The 17,415-nt window shown below is 38.0% G+C and overlaps 1 long non-coding RNA gene, 2 other non-coding genes and 1 pseudogene across 3 annotated transcripts; all 4 read left to right on the forward strand.

Moving 5' to 3' along the window:
* Positions 1–2,800: 2,800 nt before the first annotated feature.
* LOC147485018 (uncharacterized) lies at positions 2,801–3,581 on the forward strand. Its single transcript, XR_015203234.1, has 3 exons — positions 2,801–2,956; positions 3,052–3,317; positions 3,396–3,581. It is a non-coding gene; the product is annotated as an uncharacterized LOC147485018 (long non-coding RNA).
* A 1,082-nt stretch (positions 3,582–4,663) lies between these two features.
* Positions 4,664–12,649, forward strand: LOC147485019 (anthocyanidin reductase ((2S)-flavan-3-ol-forming)-like; annotated as a pseudogene).
* TRNAM-CAU (transfer RNA methionine (anticodon CAU)) lies at positions 5,538–5,624 on the forward strand. Its single transcript is given in 2 exon segments — positions 5,538–5,575; positions 5,589–5,624. It is a non-coding gene; the product is annotated as a tRNA-Met (tRNA).
* TRNAF-GAA (transfer RNA phenylalanine (anticodon GAA)) lies at positions 5,635–5,707 on the forward strand. Its single transcript has one exon. It is a non-coding gene; the product is annotated as a tRNA-Phe (tRNA).
* Positions 12,650–17,415: the final 4,766 nt, after the last annotated feature.

Consider the following 17,415-nt stretch of genomic DNA (forward strand, 5'->3'; position numbering starts at 1 on the left):
AATCAAACTATATTTTTGTTTCAAATTAATCTATTCATGTTAAATGTGATGTAAAATAGGGTTATATTTGTCAAATAACCATCTATAAGATGTTATGTATTTGTTTTTTCTATTTTTACAAGTGCTTATAAGAGGAACTTAAAATGAAAAACAAATCACTTTATAAGACCCTCTTATAACGCATGGTCTTATAAGACCCTCTTATAACTTAACCCAAAAAAACAAATAGCCCCTAAAACTTATACCCTTGCAGAGCTGCAATCAGCTACAAACAATTTCAGCAAGGATCACCTTCTTGGAGAGGGATCACTCGGCTTTGTTTTCAGACTAAATTCATGCTACACAATAGACCGTGCATGAATTTAGTCTGAAATTTTATTAGATACCATGGCTACCCACACTTTTGGGCCATCACACACTTTTCCCCAAACAATTTGTTTTCATTTCTTTAAAGCGGGAACTCGCCTTCTTCCTCCACTCCACAAATTTGTTTTCAAATTTAGTTGCCTTTGTATACATAGTTGTCCCTAACTTACCATGGAGCACCAACGCCAATGCCAAAGAGAGCGCGAAAGACATAATCCTTTTAATCGAAGACCGGGAAGAGGGAGAAACAAATGGCAAATGGCGATAGCGGCGATTGTTCTTCTTGGGCCCTTTTTTTTGTTTCTTCTCGGTTTTTCAACCTGACGCTTACACTCAAGTGGATTGTAGTCAGTGTCGGCTCAACCCTTAGGCAAGTTAGGCGGCTGCTTAAGGCCTCAATTCCTCAAATTTGGAAGGCCTCATATTTCCTAATTTATCCACATTTGTTTATTATTATCTAATTTTATAAAGAAAAAAACACCAAAAAAGAATATGATAGTCAATTTGTTTATAAAATGAATTTTCTATGCACGCACTAAATTTCGGAGTGAATTAATGTGGAGTGTATAAAATCCAATAGTCCACCGCACAAATGACATCTCGATGTATTAATATGAATCCAATGGCTACAAGTGCGTAGTAATTTCAGTTTTTGTAGGAGTGTGCTCGTTTAATCAAATTGTTTCATTAGAAGAATAAAAACAAATGGGAAATCCCACGTTTAGTGAAAGAATCTCCACATTCTATGCATTTCCTTATTCTCTCTTAATTAAACTGTCTTAATTAAAGAAATTATCATTACACTTCTCTCATTAAATTTTTCTCTCTCACTTGTTCTATTTCACCAATTTCAAGTTTAACCATTTGTCAATTTCACTTTTGAGTTCTAAACGGTTAATCATCAATTCATAATCTAATACTCACAGTTTTTGTGAAATTTGTTTTTTTTTGTTTTGTTTTTGTTTTTTTTTTTTTTTTTTTTAAATTTCAATATGAATCTATTATTTTATTTATTTATAGTTTTGATGTTTATTTGGTTACGTTCTGATCGTTTTTTCGTTCGATTTGACGTTTAGTGAAAGAATCTCCACATTCTATGCATTTCTTTCTTCTCTCTTAATTAAACTGTCTTAATTAAAGAAATTATCATTACACTTCTCTCATTAAATTTTTCTCTCTCACTTGTTCTATTTCACCAATTTCAAGTTTAACCATTTGTCAATTTCACTTTTGAGTTCTAAATGGTTAATCATCAATTCATAATCTAATACTCACAGTTTTTGTGAAATTTGTTTTTTTTTTGTTTTGTTTTTGTTTTTTTTTTTTTTTTTAATTTCAATATGAATCTATTATTTTATTTATTTATAGTTTTGATGTTTATTTGGTTACGTTCTGATCGTTTTTTCGTTCGATTTGACGTTTAGTGAAAGAATCTCCACATTCTGTGCATTTCCTTCTTCTCTCTTAATTAAATTGTCTTAATTAAAGAAATTATCATTACACTTCTCTCATTAAATCTTTATCTCTCACTTGTTCTATTTCACCAATTTCAAGTTTAACCATTTGTCAATTTCACTTTTGAGTTCTAAACGGTTAATCATCAATTCATAATCTAATACTCACAGTTTTTGTGAAATTTGTTTTTTTTTTTGTTTTGTTTTTTTTTTTTTTTTTTTAAATTTCAATATGAATCTATTTTTTTATTTATTTATAGTTTTGATGTTTATTTGGTTACGTTCTGATCGTTTTTTCGTTCGATTTGAGTCTTGATACTAGATTTTCGCTCTTAATTTATAATAAAATTGTAAATATATAGTGAATTTTTTTTGTGATTATAAATAGCCTCGGAAATAAAAACCTCGGAAATAAAACGGTTAAAAGAGTATGTTTTACAAGATTGCCATGCTTGCTCTGATGAGGAATCCACCCTCTGTTCACCGTGGCATAGCTGCAAACTCGTTTAAAAGAGTATCATTACACTTCTCTCATTAAATCTTTCTCTCTCACTTGTTCTATTTCACCAATTTCAAGTTTAACCATTTGTCAATTTCACTTTTGAGTTCTAAACGGTTAATCATCAATTCATAATCTAATACTCACAGTTTTTGTGAAATTTGTTTTTTTTTTTTGTTTTTTTTTTTTTTTTTTTTAATTTCAATATGAATCTATTATTTTATTTATTTATAGTTTTGATGTTTATTTGGTTACGTTCTGATCGTTTTTTCGTTCGATTTGAGTCTTGATACTAGATTTTCGTTCTTAATTTATAATAAAATTGTAAATATATAGTGAATTTTTTTTGTGATTATAAATAGCCTCGGAAATAAAAACCTCACAAATAAAACGGTTAAAAGAGTATGTTTTACAAGATTGCCATGCTTGCTCTGATGAGGAATCCACCCTCTGTTCACCGTGGCACAGCTGCAAACTCGTTTAAAAGAGTATATTTTACAAGGAGATTCAAAAACCCGGTGACTGCTACTTATACCCTTGCAGAGCTACAATCAGCTACAAACAGTTTTAGCGAGGATCACCTTTTTGGAGAGGGATCACTCGGTTCTGTTTTCAAAGCAGGGTTTCATATGGCCAAGTATGTTCTGACGACTAAACTTATTGTAAATAAGTAACATTTTTTCAAGTAAAACGTGATAATTAAGCAAGCTCTTTCTGTTGTTTTCATAACAGATTTTAGCTGTGAAGAATATCAGTACAGTAGCACTATCTATCCATGAAGAGGAACAATTCTTGGATGTGATTTCTAATGTTGCACGCCTGAGACATCCCAATATTATAACACTTGTCGGATATTGTGTGGAACATGGGCAGCATCTTCTTGTGTATGAGTACGTCAGGAATTGGTCACTTGAAGATGCACTACATTTCAATGTACATGATCGTCTTACCTGGATTGCACGCATAAGGATTGCCCTTTCCATAGCCCGAGGGTTGGAGTAAGCAATGCTAATGCTGTTAGTTGTCTGCTTTTTTCTCTTTTTTTCTTGATTTAATGGAAAATTTGTGCTGTACAGATATATGCATTCAAACTGCTTGCCACCTGTGGCCCACTGCAATTTAAAGGCTGCTAATATCTTACTTGATAGTGAGCTTATGCCTCATCTCTGCGACTGTGGGCTAGCTGTTTTGAGGTCTCTCACAAGCAATAGTGTTAAGCTTAAGGTAAGCAATTTGAACAGAAATCATATCCTAATCAAGTTGTATACAAAATAAAACGCGGTATATAAGCTTGCCCATCTCAGTGATTAGCATATGTTTGCACCACAGGCTTTGAGTTGGCTATTAGTTGCACGGGCTACACTGCTCCAGAAAACAGCCAACCCGGAGTAGATCAACTGAAGAGTGATATCTATGCCTTCGGTGTGTTGCTTTTGGAGTTTCTAACAGGAAGGAAACCATTTGACAGGTGTCTTGGCATTCTCATTCCTCTAAGTTACATGTGAACTTGTTTTTGTTCTATTTTAGTGATCGTGTTTTGCTATTTTCTTTCAATATATTTTACGACCAAGACAGGAGCAGTCTCTGGTGAAATGGGCTTCATCTTGTCTTCACGATTACAAATGTTTAGAAGCGATGGTTGATCCAACAACTAGACCAATGATCTCCTCCAGGTCCCTCTCTCGGTTTGCTGACATTGTCTCTCTCTGTATTCAGGTGAGGTCAATCAAACATTCAAACACCTTTTATATGTATTTCAGATATGCATTCAGTTGCATTACTTTGTAATATTGTTCAGAAATTAGCATATCAACATGCATATGATATTTTGTCTCTGCAATGCCAACAGACTGAGCCAGAGTTCAGGCCAACAATGTCCGAGATTGTGGAATCTCTTGAGCTCCTGAACGATAGGAGTTCGGCCGATGCCATTGAAGGGGAGTCCTTTGATTTGTCTCTTCAAACAACTAATACTCACTTCATATCCTCTCCTGTTACTAGCTATGCCTCTGCGAATGTACAGCAATTTTTGTGAGAAAACAATCTGTTTCACCATCTGTTTGTTCAATGGCAGTGTCATGTCAATATAATTTTGTAGTTCTGTGTTGGACAACAAAACTGTAAAGGAGAAGCTTTTGGTTTAATGATGAGCTTTGCAGGTTTGGTAGAGAAAACAAGGGAGGCCCAACTTAATGAAACTAAAACTAGAGGCTATGTTTGGTCAAATTAAAACTAGAACTAGGAAGGCCAAACTAAGAATGCAGGCTCACAAATTTTCCGTAGGACAAGATAGAGGGTGTATATAATAACTCAGTTTTGTCCCCTTTGTAAATCGAGCAATAACATGGATAATAAAGCAATTGATAAGAAGTTGAAGGCGTGTGTGACTGGAGGTACTGGATATATGGCTTCTTTGCTCATTAAGCAATTGCTGCAAAAAGGTTATGCTGTCAACACTACTGCTAGAGACCTACGTTTGTTGGTTGATCTGATCTTGCATTACATGTAGAAAGAAACATATATGAACAATGACATTGGAATGATATTTAGTGATCATTCACATTTGGTGTTTTAATAACACCAAAGGCCCGAGAGCCATTAATCCTTGCTTCGCATGCCATTATTTTTGTTGCTACTATTGTGGTTTAAGTATATTCTCATCCAATATGGACCAGATGAACTTTATATGGCACAATTTGGGTGAGCTAAAATTTACCGAGCAGATTTAACTGATGAAGGGAGCTTTGAAGAGGCAGTTATGGGATGCCACAGTGTGTTCCACACTGCCACACCAGTTGACTTTGCTTCTGAGGATCCTGAGGTAATTGACACAGATCCAAGATGATACCAAATGATTTATTTGCTCATACAAATGATTTATTTAGTGATAACGATGGAGCAAATACAAGAAGAATATTGTCCGTTGCCTTATTAGGAAGACTATTGCCCTTAGATAAACGTACATAACATTACCAAATCTTGTCCAATACTAAGACCATCAATTAGCCCCTAACTGGTTTAGACGAACAATGGCATAACAAAGGACATAAGGCATTTTCCCCTAGAAGTCTAGAACTATATTTTTTTCATACAAAAAAAGGACATAAGAGCTCAGGGATTAAGGAGGCCATTTCAAGGTTAATCAACATGTGACATGTGAGCCAACACAATCATTCATCATATTGTTGTGTGGTAAAAAGTTTGATAGAAGGCACAAAGGGGTGGTGGCGCAGTTGGCTAGCGCGTAGGTCTCATAGCTACATTGAGTGATCCTGAGGTCGAGAGTTCGAGCCTCTCTCACCCCATTCCCAGTTTGCGGGGATAGCTCAGTTGGGAGAGCGTCAGACTGAAGATCTGAAGGTCGCGTGTTCGATCCACGCTCACCGCATTTTTGTTTTGACTTTTTTTTGGGAAAAAAAAGAGTTATTTTCAGGAGTTATTTTATAGTTTCTTTATTATGAGATCAGAAGGACATGATCAAACCGGCAATTCAAGGGACGCTAGATATTTTGAAGGCATGCACGAAAGCGCAGACAGTGAAGCGGGTTGTAGTGACATCGTAGGCAGCTGCTGTGTCAATTAACAAGCTGAACAGCACTAATCTGGTAATGGATGAAGAGTGCTGGACTGATGTTGAGTATTTATATTCTGCGAAGCCACCTACTTGGGTATGTAAAAGCATGCATGCATTTTCCCCATGATGATTGTTACAATGTTTTCACAAGAAGTGCATTTTATGAGTATGGCATTTACAGGGATATGCAGCTTCAAAGACACTGGCAGAGAAGACAGCTTGGAAATATGCTGAAGAAAACAAGATAGACCTTATCACTGTTATCCCTTCACTAATGGCAGGTCCATCTATCACTCCTAATGTCCCCAGTAGCATCTGCCTGGCCATGTCATTGATCACAGGTCTGCATTCCAATCCAGTAGACTTGTGTGCTCATATATGATTTCCTTTTTGCAGTTTAACTCTATCAAATGCACAAATACGAATATCTAACATGTCCGGTTAAGTAGCTGATCGAGCATTACTATTTCAATGGATTTACATAGGATAACCTTGATAAGAAAATAAGTAGTTCAAAAATTCTGAGGAAACAAATTCTGAAATTAAAACGACATTGTTCTCTATTCGAATGATTGATATTGCAGGAAACGAATTTCTGATAAATGGTTTGAAAGGGATGCAAATTCTCTCTGGCTCAATCTCATTGTCACACGTTGAGGATGTTGTTAGAGTGTTAGAGCACACATCTTTCTAGCAGAGGAGGAATCAGCTTCAGGTCGATATATTTGTTCTCCCATCAATACCAGTTTTCCTGAGCTTGCAAAGTTTCTAAACAAAAGATATCCACAATACAAAGTTCCTACTGAGTAAGCTACTTTCCATAGTGTTGGAGTTATCCCTCACATCCGATTTATTTGAACATTTATTCCTTCGAGTTCCAACATAGGAAATGAAAACAAGTCTTCATTGAACGCAAACTACAAGATCCGCGAATTTGGTTTTGGAGATAAGAACCAAAATCAAGGTTTTGGAAAACCTAACCGGTAACCAAACAAGTCGGAAGGATTGGAATCCGTGACTAAAACAAAGAGAACCTTTTGAGAGAGACAACCCCAGAAAGAGATAAGAGTGATCTAGTAAGGTGAGAGATCAGAAAGGAGAGATTGTAATCTTCCTTCCCACTTTATTAAGAACCGGCTCTTGTGGAAGTAGGCATCATTGGCGAACCACGTAAATCTTTGTGTTGTGGTTTGCTTTTACCGCTTTTACATTATTATCCATTTGTTAATAGTTGTTTAATGAAGTCGTATGTTAGTATAGGATAGTAGTTGATATTTAGATTTTGTCCCGAGTTGAATTGTGTTCATACAAGTTATCCAGGTAGTGGGGAACCGATTGGTATTGGTGTAATCCCCAACAAGTGGTATCGAGCCTTGGTTAGAATAGTGTGGTGTTATCCGAATCTTGGTCGGGAAGGTGTTTGATTTAAATTCCCGAGAGAAGATTTGAGGTTAAATAACTTGTAGAGATGGACCATTCCGTGAACACTCGCATGATGAGTCCGAATAGGAAGAACTACACCATCCGAAAGCCAAGATGGAAGACTTGCTATAATCGCAAGGACTTGGCACTTCCCATTGAGAATGAGGGAGTAAAACCGTAAAAAATCGATGAGGCCGAATGGAAAAAGCTTGACGTAAAAGCTATGGGTACATTCGACAATGGATAGACGACGCTGTCTTTCACCATGTGGCCTAAGAGACTCTGAAATTTCGGCCTATGGAAGAAACTCAAGACCTTTATGAGAGGAAGTCGGGTGGAAACAAAGTGCTAGTCGTTAAGAAGTTTGCGCATTAACGGCACCAAGAAGGTTCTTCAATGTCCGAAAGCATCTTAATGAAGTACGTAATATCATCAATCGATGCATTTGATGAAGATCAATTTGGGAGACGGTTGAGGCTTTGTTTCTATTAGGCTCTCTACCCGAAAAGTGGGAGACATTAGCGGTTTCTACATGGAGCGCCCAAGGATGGAATTGTTACCATGGAGATGGCTACCACGCCTTTGTTGAATGAGGAGACTAGAAGGAGTGCAAGAAGTGCTCTTCTAACTCGCAGGTCCTTTTCACGAGAAACGGGGAGAGGTCGGGCAGTAAAACCATCTCGCTCTAGAGGTGATGACGTAAGTAAATCTAGGGGTGGTTTAGAACTCCTAAGGCAGAGAGGCAATGTTACTATCAGGCCACCAAAGGCCACTTCAGATATGAAAGTAACAATCAAGAGGGATGAGAAGAATAACCGCGGTACATGAAGACATGGTGCGGAGGAACGGAAACACGTGCAGAGATACTACCGCACTAGTCGATGACCCCAGTGGGAATCAGGTCGATGGGTGGTGTGGCCGCCTTAGTACCTCATGTCGATACGAGTGGGTGATAGATAATGGGAGCATCCTATCACGCCACACCGCGACGGGATTCTTCTTACCTACCTACGGTTGTGGTGAATATGGTGAAGTGAGGATGGGTAAATTTTGGAGTCTCAAGATTATAGGCATTGGAGATGTTCATGTAGAAACCAATGTCGGCTACACCTTGACACTCAAGGATGTAAGACATGTCCCCGACATACGGTTAAGCCTAATTTCGGTGGGAAATTAGATGATGATGGCTTTGTAAACTCGTTTGGTAACGGGTATGGAAACCGAAAGAGAGGTTCCATCAGAGAAGCCCGTGAGAAAGAAAACTTGCTGCTCTTTACAAAACACGGGCTAGTTTGTGTAAAGCGTGTTTAACGCGCGTAAGAAGAAGCTTCATCCGAACCGCGTGGCACAAGAGACCGTGTCACATGGGCATAAAAGGGATGGAAGTTCTTGCTAAGCAAAAGGCCATGCCGACATTAAAAAGGTACACATTTAAATACATGTACTCATTGTTTGGTAGGAAAGCAACACGGTGTCTTTCCAAAGATTCCCGCCTCACGTAAAGGACACCGTCCCTGAGCTAGTGCAACTGCACTTATGTGGTCCTATGAGAGTGAAGTCCCACCGTGGAGTTTTCGACTTTTGACATTCATTGATGATGCGCCAAGAAAGATATGGGCCTATAGTCCAAGACCAAGGATGAAGATTTGGCGTGTTTGAGAAATTCCACAAAGATGGTGGAAAGAGAGACCGGAAGTTGTTGAAGTGTATTCGCCGATAATGGGGGTGAGTACATTGGGCCATTTGAAGAGTATTGCCGAGTCATGGGATTCGGCCATGAGCGCACCGCTCCCAAGACACCGCAACCGTAATGGAATATAGTAGAGAATGAACCGCACCATTGTAGAGAGGATAAGATGCATGCTATCTCACTCTAAACTACCTAGAAGGCTACCGGGTAGAAGCAATGCGCATATACCGTGCATGTGATCAACCCCGTCACCAAAGAAAGCCTCCTCAATAGTGATTATCCGAGAGAGTATGGTCGCGAGATGTTGATTATGGATACTTGGTGGTATTTGGGTGCGTGGCATTTGTGCATATTCCGGCGATGAGAGATTCAAGCTTGATGACATTTTGCATTTTTCTCGGTTATGGAGATGAAAAGTTTGGTTACAAACTCTATGATCCGATTAACAAGAAGGTAATCCAAGTCGAGATGTTGGTTCCCGGAAGACCAAACCATAGCAGACTTTGAGGAGGTGAGAAGCTACAAGCTTTCACCAATGATCTTGTTGATTCGTAACCGTAAGTTCCTACCGTGGAACGCGTAAGGCATTGAGAATGCAGAGAACCATGAGTTTGAAGCTCATGATGAGAATCCTATTGCTCATGATGGGATAGAACCTATGGTATAGAAGATGCGCAGATGATGCATGAACCACCACCGAGCAAGCGTAATGTATCCTCCCCGAGGCACCGCCAGATGGGGCAAGGAGGGTCCGAGAGAGACTAGCTTCAACTGTATCCACCACATAATGCACGCATTACACTCATCGGATGGTGGAGAACCTATGTACTATCAAGAGGCACTTGGGCGTACAAACAAAGAAAAGTGGTCAAGGCCATGCATGACGAGATGGATTCTTTGCATAAGAATCACACTTACGAAGTTAGTTGAGAAACCCACAGGAGAAAAGTTCTCAAGAATAAGTGGATATACAAAGTCAAGCATGAGGAGAATAATCCTCACCCAAGGCACAAAGCTCGCCTTTGTCAGGAAGCGGATTCGGCCAAAGGAAAGGGATTGACTTTGATGATTTTTTCTCCCCAGAGTGAAGATGACTTCTATCCCGGTGGTATTGGGTATGGCCGCAAGTATGAACCTAGAGGTTGAGCAGCTAGATGTTAAGATGCTTTTCTTCATGGAGACCTTGAAGAAGATGTCTACATGGACCACCCGTAGGGTTTGAGGTCAAAGGCAAGGAGCACCTAGTATGCAAGCCGATAAAGAGCTTGTATGGGTTGAAGCAAGCACCGAGACAAATGGTATATAAAGTTTGACTCCTTTATGGTGAAGCAAGGATACAAGAAGTCCGGCTCCGATCATCAGGCGCTTGTTCAGAGATTTCGATGGGGATTTCATAGCAGATGTGGATGATATGTTGATAGTTGGCCCAAACATCAACAAGATATCCAAGCCGAAGAAAGATTTGAGTAAGTCCTTTGAGATGAAGGATTTGGGTCAAGCAAAGCAGATACTTGGGATGGATCACCGCGATGAAAAGAGTGGAAAGTTGTGGCTTTTCAAGAAAGCTACATCGGAGAAGCGTGTCAAGAGATTCAACATGGATCAAGCCGGCCGTACCGTTTGTCCGCTTGGTGGCCAGCCCGCATGACCAAAGAGATGTGTCCTAAGGGTGAGCATGAGCAGAGTCGATGGAAAAGATTCCTTATGCATCCGCAGATGGGCGCTTTGATGTATGCCATGGTGTGTACTAGACCGGACATTGCTTTCGCCATTTGGGGTGGTAAGCGTGATTGGCCAAACCGGTAAAGAGCATGGGAAGGTGTTAAGTGGATATTGAGATATCTCAAAGGCACTTCCAAATCATGTTTGTGCTTTGGTGGAAGTAAGCCCTTACTTGAAGCGCTACACCGATGCGCATACGGCAGTGATGTCGATTCGATGAAGTCCACCTCCGGTTATCCGGGTTACTTTTGCGGGGGGAGCAGTTTCTTGGCAATCTAAGTTGCAAAAGTGTGTTGCCCTCTCCACTACGAAGTTTCGAAAGCATATTGCAGCCAATCGAAAGTGTTGCAAAGAGTTGCTATGGATGAAGAGGTTCTTCGACTAACTAGGGCTAAAAGTAAAACAGTTTGTAGTTCTATGTGATACCGAAGCGCCATCCACTTGAGCAAGAACTGAAGTTTTCATTCTAGATCCAAGCACATACATATGCGTTATCATCGATTAGAGAAGTACTCGAAGACAAGCATTTGGTATCGAGAAGATCCATACCGACAAGAACGGGTCGGATATGATGACCAAAGTCTTACCGAAAAGGTAAGTTTGATGTTTGTCAGGCTATGCCGAATGGCAAAGACACCTCCCGCTGATTTGGCAATTGCATGGAGGTAGCCCCCTCACCGTTTCGGGAGGGGAGATTGTCGAGTTATCCCTCACATGAGGAGAGAAACCGAGTCGACGTAAACGGGCTAATTCGACATCGCGACAAGTCGAGGCCGCCAAGCCGATAGAGCGCGACTTCGCCGAGTTCCAAGAGAAATGTATGGCACCCGCTCAAAGCCAAAGCGAACGGGCCAGCCTTCCAGTCTTCAGGATCAAGGCCAGAGTGTGCCAAGGCCAGTCTATTTTTCGTGGGCTTTGCTACAAGATCCGCTAATTTGGTTTTTGGAGATAAAACCAAAATCAAGGTTTTGGAAAACCTAACCTAATGTAACCAAACAAGTCGAAAGGATTGGAATCCGGACTAAAAACAAAAGAGAGAACCTTTACGAGAGACAACCCTCAGAAAGAGATAAAGAGTGATCTAGTAAGGTGAGAGACAGAAAGGAGAGATTGTAATCTTCCTTCCCACTTTATTAAGAATGGCTCTTGTGGAAGTAGGCATCATTGGTCAACCACGGTAAATCTTTGTGTTGTGGTTTGCTTTTACCGCTTTACATTATTATCGTTGTTAATAGTTGTTTGAAGTGGGCATGTTAGTATAGGTTGTAGTTGATATTTAGATTTTGTCCGGAGTTGAATTGTGTTCATACAAGTTATCTGTGTAGTGGGGGAACCGATTGGTATTGGTGTAATCCCCAACACATAGAACATCCATTTATTTGAACATTTATTCATACAAAGGAAATGAAAACAAGTTCATTGAACGCAAACTTATATGAACCTTCCGGCCAATTCAACCAATATTGGTACCTATCTTGACTAACCAGGTTATGGGAAACCGTACAGTTTACTTCATTATTGGTCCAAACATATAAAACACTGAAACACGCACTGGAAATGTGCATCACATTCTTTAGTTAACTGTCTGAAGCAAAGCAAGCGATCAATTGGTTAAGTGATTCCAACATTAGGCAATGATTCGGCTTGATTGACATACACAGCCACAGTGTGCTGAGTGAAAAGTTCAGGCTCACTTTTGGCTTGTTTGTAGTTTCTCTAGTGTGAGATTGCAGTAGTATCATTTCATTATCATTGTCTAAATTGTGGTTTTCTGCAGCTTTGGAGATTTTTCTGCAAACGCAAAGCTGATTCTCTCCTCAGAGAAGCTTACTAACGAAGGCTTCAGTTTCAAGTATGGCATTGAAGATATTTACGACCAATCTGTTGAGTATTTCAAGAAAGTTGGGCCACTGCAAGAGTGAAGAGACTTCAATGAAAAGCCTCTTCCACTGGATGTATCTATGTTGTCTATTAGTATGACCAAAAGTGGTTGCATATCAGTGACTACAGTACCACTATCAATATATATATATACATATTCTGTATGTTTATCTTGGGGTTTTTAATATATTTTCCAAACGTATGCAGTTATGCACCATTTTATGTAGATCGAGTCTTTGGAGGTTACAAAGAAAATGGTGGTTTTGTGTTATCTGATAAAATTATATAACTTACTGATGGTCTTGCGGGGTACAGAACAGTATTACTGATTTGGGATATGAATATTTCCAATACTTCAGGAAAAACCACCATGTAGGACTCAGGCTTATTGATTCCGCACTCACAGAGACTCAAAACAAAAGAGAATGTTTATTTCAACTAATATTCTCCTATCCCAAGAATATCAATGACCACACTTTTGATTGATAAAAAAGAAGAAGAGGATGCATCTGCTGACAAATGGGTGACAGAGAAATCTAAGAACCAGTAGTACTACTAAGACCAAGGAGGCCCTAACTGTACAACTTGATGGAAATTTGAAGCAAGTTGAAGGAGAGATCAAGAGCGAAATGAATGATGAACAATCACTGAAGTCTAAAGCTGTTGAAATTGGTGAGAAACTTGGGAGCTTCGAAAATCCGTGACCAAGATTGAGAAGGAGGTGAAAATGGTTGAGATGGAAAAGCAGGCCAAAGGCTCTAGCATTGCCTCATTGCAAAAACGGCATGCATGATGATATTGTGAAAGAGCTTCAGAAGACCACATTTAATTTCGCATGTATAGCTGCTGCTCCCTGGTAAATATGTCTTCATCGTCAATGAAGCATTGTACAAGTACACATTTAAGTTCTATGCTCAAACTAACGAGTCCAAACTAACTCAACACCTCTGTTTCATCCTATAATAGTGGTAATTCGTTTTCTCTTTAATTGTAGCTGAACCCCTTGAATGTGAGCGTCCACTTGATATATGTGTATGTATGTTCTTTTGATGAACATAATATGAATTCACTCAAGGATCAGGACAATCATTTTGTTTTGTATATGCTGATAATTCTCTGGTACGGGATTACCAGGCTAGCAATGAAAATGATGCAAGATGACATCATCATTAATTAGTTGGGCTTAAACTCTTTTATCTTTTGTTTTGTCCAGCCCACATAACTAATATTTATCTAATTAATTGAGTGTTGTCGACTGTTGATTTTGTGTGTTAGGATAATGACACATGGAAGGAGAGGTAAAAATGAATAAGGATAGTTTGGTAATTTTACTTGAGTAGGGGCAGTAGATGTCATTCAAGAAAAATATTTGTGTGTGTTGGATTAAATGTGCAGGATGGTGCCAAGTGGCAATTTGACTAATTAGGGTCTTGAAAGAGTCAATGGATATTTTGGTAATTTTACATGATGAGGGGTAGATTTGACATTGCACATGCACTAACTGGATGGCATCCAGTTAAAGAGGGCTGACTTGGTCATGCTGTGAAATTGGGGGTGGAAGTCTAATTGGCAAAGTTGCTGAGGGTGGAAATCTAAAAACCTCTAAACCTTAATACAAAGTTATGAACTTGTTATTGAATTAGGCGTAATTGGTTCGACTGCTTGTTTGTCTTACAATACGAGTTGAGCCTGAACCGATTTGGGGTTCGTTTAAAGCACGAGTCAGAAATTTAAGCATACTGAAGCTCGCCTGGCTGTGCTCTTATATCATCTCGAGTCTCAACTAGGGACTCAGCTCCTTTTTGGCTAGCAATGCAGCCACAGACTGAACAGATTTTAGCACTTAACATGCTGAAGTCTAATACCAGCCTAATAAGCCGAGAAAAAACACAACATATCTTGTGTTTTCAGATGGTATTAGAGCACAACCTAATCATGAAAAATGGTTCTCGAGTTGCTAAAAAAAAATTGGACGGTCTATGCGTGCAGGGCCGACCTCAACCAAAGTAGGCCTCCGCTAAGCAGGGCCTCGCAGCCCAAGGCCCCCCCTAATATAATCAAACCATTGCCCACTATTGCTTTATTAGTGTGGAAATAAAGAAAAAAATTAAAACCAAAACCCACTATTGTTTTTCATTTATTTTTAACCGTTGGATAAACGCTTTTACATTGGTAAGTTGGAAACTAGAAAATCTCGTTAAAGTAGTGTTAAACACTTAAACTACTTCAGTTCTCTCGCTTTCTCCAACAAAAAATAGCACACCTCCATAACTAATTACAGTTCTTCATCACCCCATAACAAATAATCAAGTATAACGCCAACAATTCAATCTTACCTATATCGTTTTTTTGCCTTCTATATGGTTTTTCCTTATAATCTCGCTCTCTCTCTCTTTCTATATTTATTTTATTTGGTGTAGAATTATTCTTCATTCTCTCTCTCTATATTCGCAATTCTTTGTTAAATAAATCTATTGAAGTTTCAAGTTTGTGCGAAGATTATTCAAGAAAAAAAAAAAAAAAAAAAAATTGGGATCATATGAAATAACATAAACAAATCAATAACATGTTGTGAGAAAAAAAAAAGAAAAAAAAAAAAGATGTAATAATTTTTATTATTTGTTAAAGTAGTGTTAAACACTTAAACTCCTTCGGTTCCCTCACTTTCTCTAACAAAAAATCGCACACCTCCATAACTAATTAAAGTTTTTCATCACCCCATAACAAATAATCAAGTATAACACCAACAATTCAATCTTACCTATATCATTTTTTTTTGCCTTTTATGGTTTTTCCCTATAATCTCTTTTTCTTTCTATATTTGTTTTATTTGGTGTAAAATTATTTTGCATTCTCTCTCTCTATTTGCAATTCTTTGTTAACTAAATCAATTGAAGTTTCAAGTTTGTGCGAAGACTATTCAAGAAAAAAAAAAAAAAAAGTTGGGATCATATGAAATAACGTAAACAAATCAATAAGATGTTGTGAGAAAAATAAATAAAAAAGATATAACAATTTTATTTGTTAAAGTAGTGTTAAATACTTAAACTCCTTCGGTTCCTTCCTTCTCCAACAAAAAGTAGCACACCTCCATAACTAATTAAAGTTCATCATCACCCCATAACAAATAATCAAGTATATCGCCAATAATTCAATCTTACTTATATCATTTTTTTTTTTTGTCTTCTATGGTTTTTCCCTATAATCTCTCTTTCTTTCTATATTTGTTTTATTTGGTGTAGAATTATTCTACATTCTCTCTCTCTATTTGCAATTCTTTGTTAAATAAATCAAGTGAAGTTTCAAGTTTGTGCGAAGACTATTCAAGAAAGAAAAAAATAAAAAGTTGGGATCATATGAAATAACGTAAACAAATCAACAAATCAATGAGATGTTGTGAGAAAAAAAAATTAAAAAGATGTAACAACTTTGATATCCCAAACCTATTTCCACATTCCCTCGTATATCTTTACTTCACCTTTTGATATCCAACTCTTACTTTCCACATTCATCTTCCTAAACCATGTAAAGAAAACACAGTACGGGCAATCTCGTATGGTTACGAAATTATAGAGTTACTCTCCGGAGGATAAGACGAAAAGTTGTTCGCTTGTTGAGACAATGTTATCGTCATACACCAATGGTCTCCAAATTATTCATATCGAATAAAAGACAATAGTAATTTTTTTTTTTTTTTTTTTTTTTTGTATATAATCTTCAAATAAAAGAAAATGTTGCTGTTGTTGTTGTTGTTGTTGAGGATGCCAAAGGAAGGTTGTAAAATCCTCATTTGCATCTTAAGGCCTTTATCTTTCCATCGAGGTCCCGGATTTAGTATTATGATACTTGGGTGTTGTTGCATCAATTAGATACTATTCCATTGATATAGTTATTTTGTTTGGGTAATGGAAAGCATTTGGATCTTATTGGTTGCTTTCTTATCAATTTGTTTTAGCATGCTAAATGTTGTGCTTTTCAATTGAAAACCAAGACCGTGCATGAATTCTGCAATGGCAAACATTGAACACGGTGCTACACAATAGACGACTCTAGGACTCCCATTATTCATGCTCAATGTTTAAACATGTTACTGGCAAATTCTAAGCGGTTTGATGTGTAAGACTCTATTAATTAAAAAATGGTTATACGACTTAAAATGTGACACTGAAACGACAAACATCTTCTTATTGCCAAGCTTAAGAAAATATTTCATTCGACATAGTTATGAGAAGTTTGCTAAACAGTCGGATGCATGGAATTAGTTGTAGCATTTCATTTTGTGTAATCCAACAGGATTAGATGCTTCATCCCTGAACTTTTCTACCCATTATTATTATTTTTTTTGGGAAAGCAGGGTTTTTGAGAGGTCCATTACCCCTATATTATTGATAATAAAATAAAATTAAAGTGGAATCTAGCTCTAGTTACATTCTCTCACATATTCTTTTCCTGCAGCATCCTCAAATATTATTTTTTTACATCCTCTACAAAGGAACTAGGAATCAACTCAATACAATTGACTGCGGGTATATTAGCAGCTAGTGCATCTGCCAGTCTATTGGTCTCTCTAAAAACATGTACAACGGAAAAAAAAATCAAAATCAGCTTCCAATCTTCTAATGTTTGCCATAAAAAAATGCTTTTTTCTGAATAAAAGCTACCACACTTTGTGAATCTGTTTGGGCCCTTATTCGTCGGATATTGTGGGCATTGGCTAGTCTGAGTCCTTTGTTCCAAGCCTTGCAATCCTATGAGATCGATGCTGTTATAGTCCGACTTCATCTCTAATGGCAGCAGCCCACCCCGC

This window comes from Coptis chinensis, chromosome 7, assembly GCF_015680905.1.
Source record: "Coptis chinensis isolate HL-2020 chromosome 7, ASM1568090v1, whole genome shotgun sequence".
NCBI lineage: Eukaryota > Viridiplantae > Streptophyta > Magnoliopsida > Ranunculales > Ranunculaceae > Coptis > Coptis chinensis.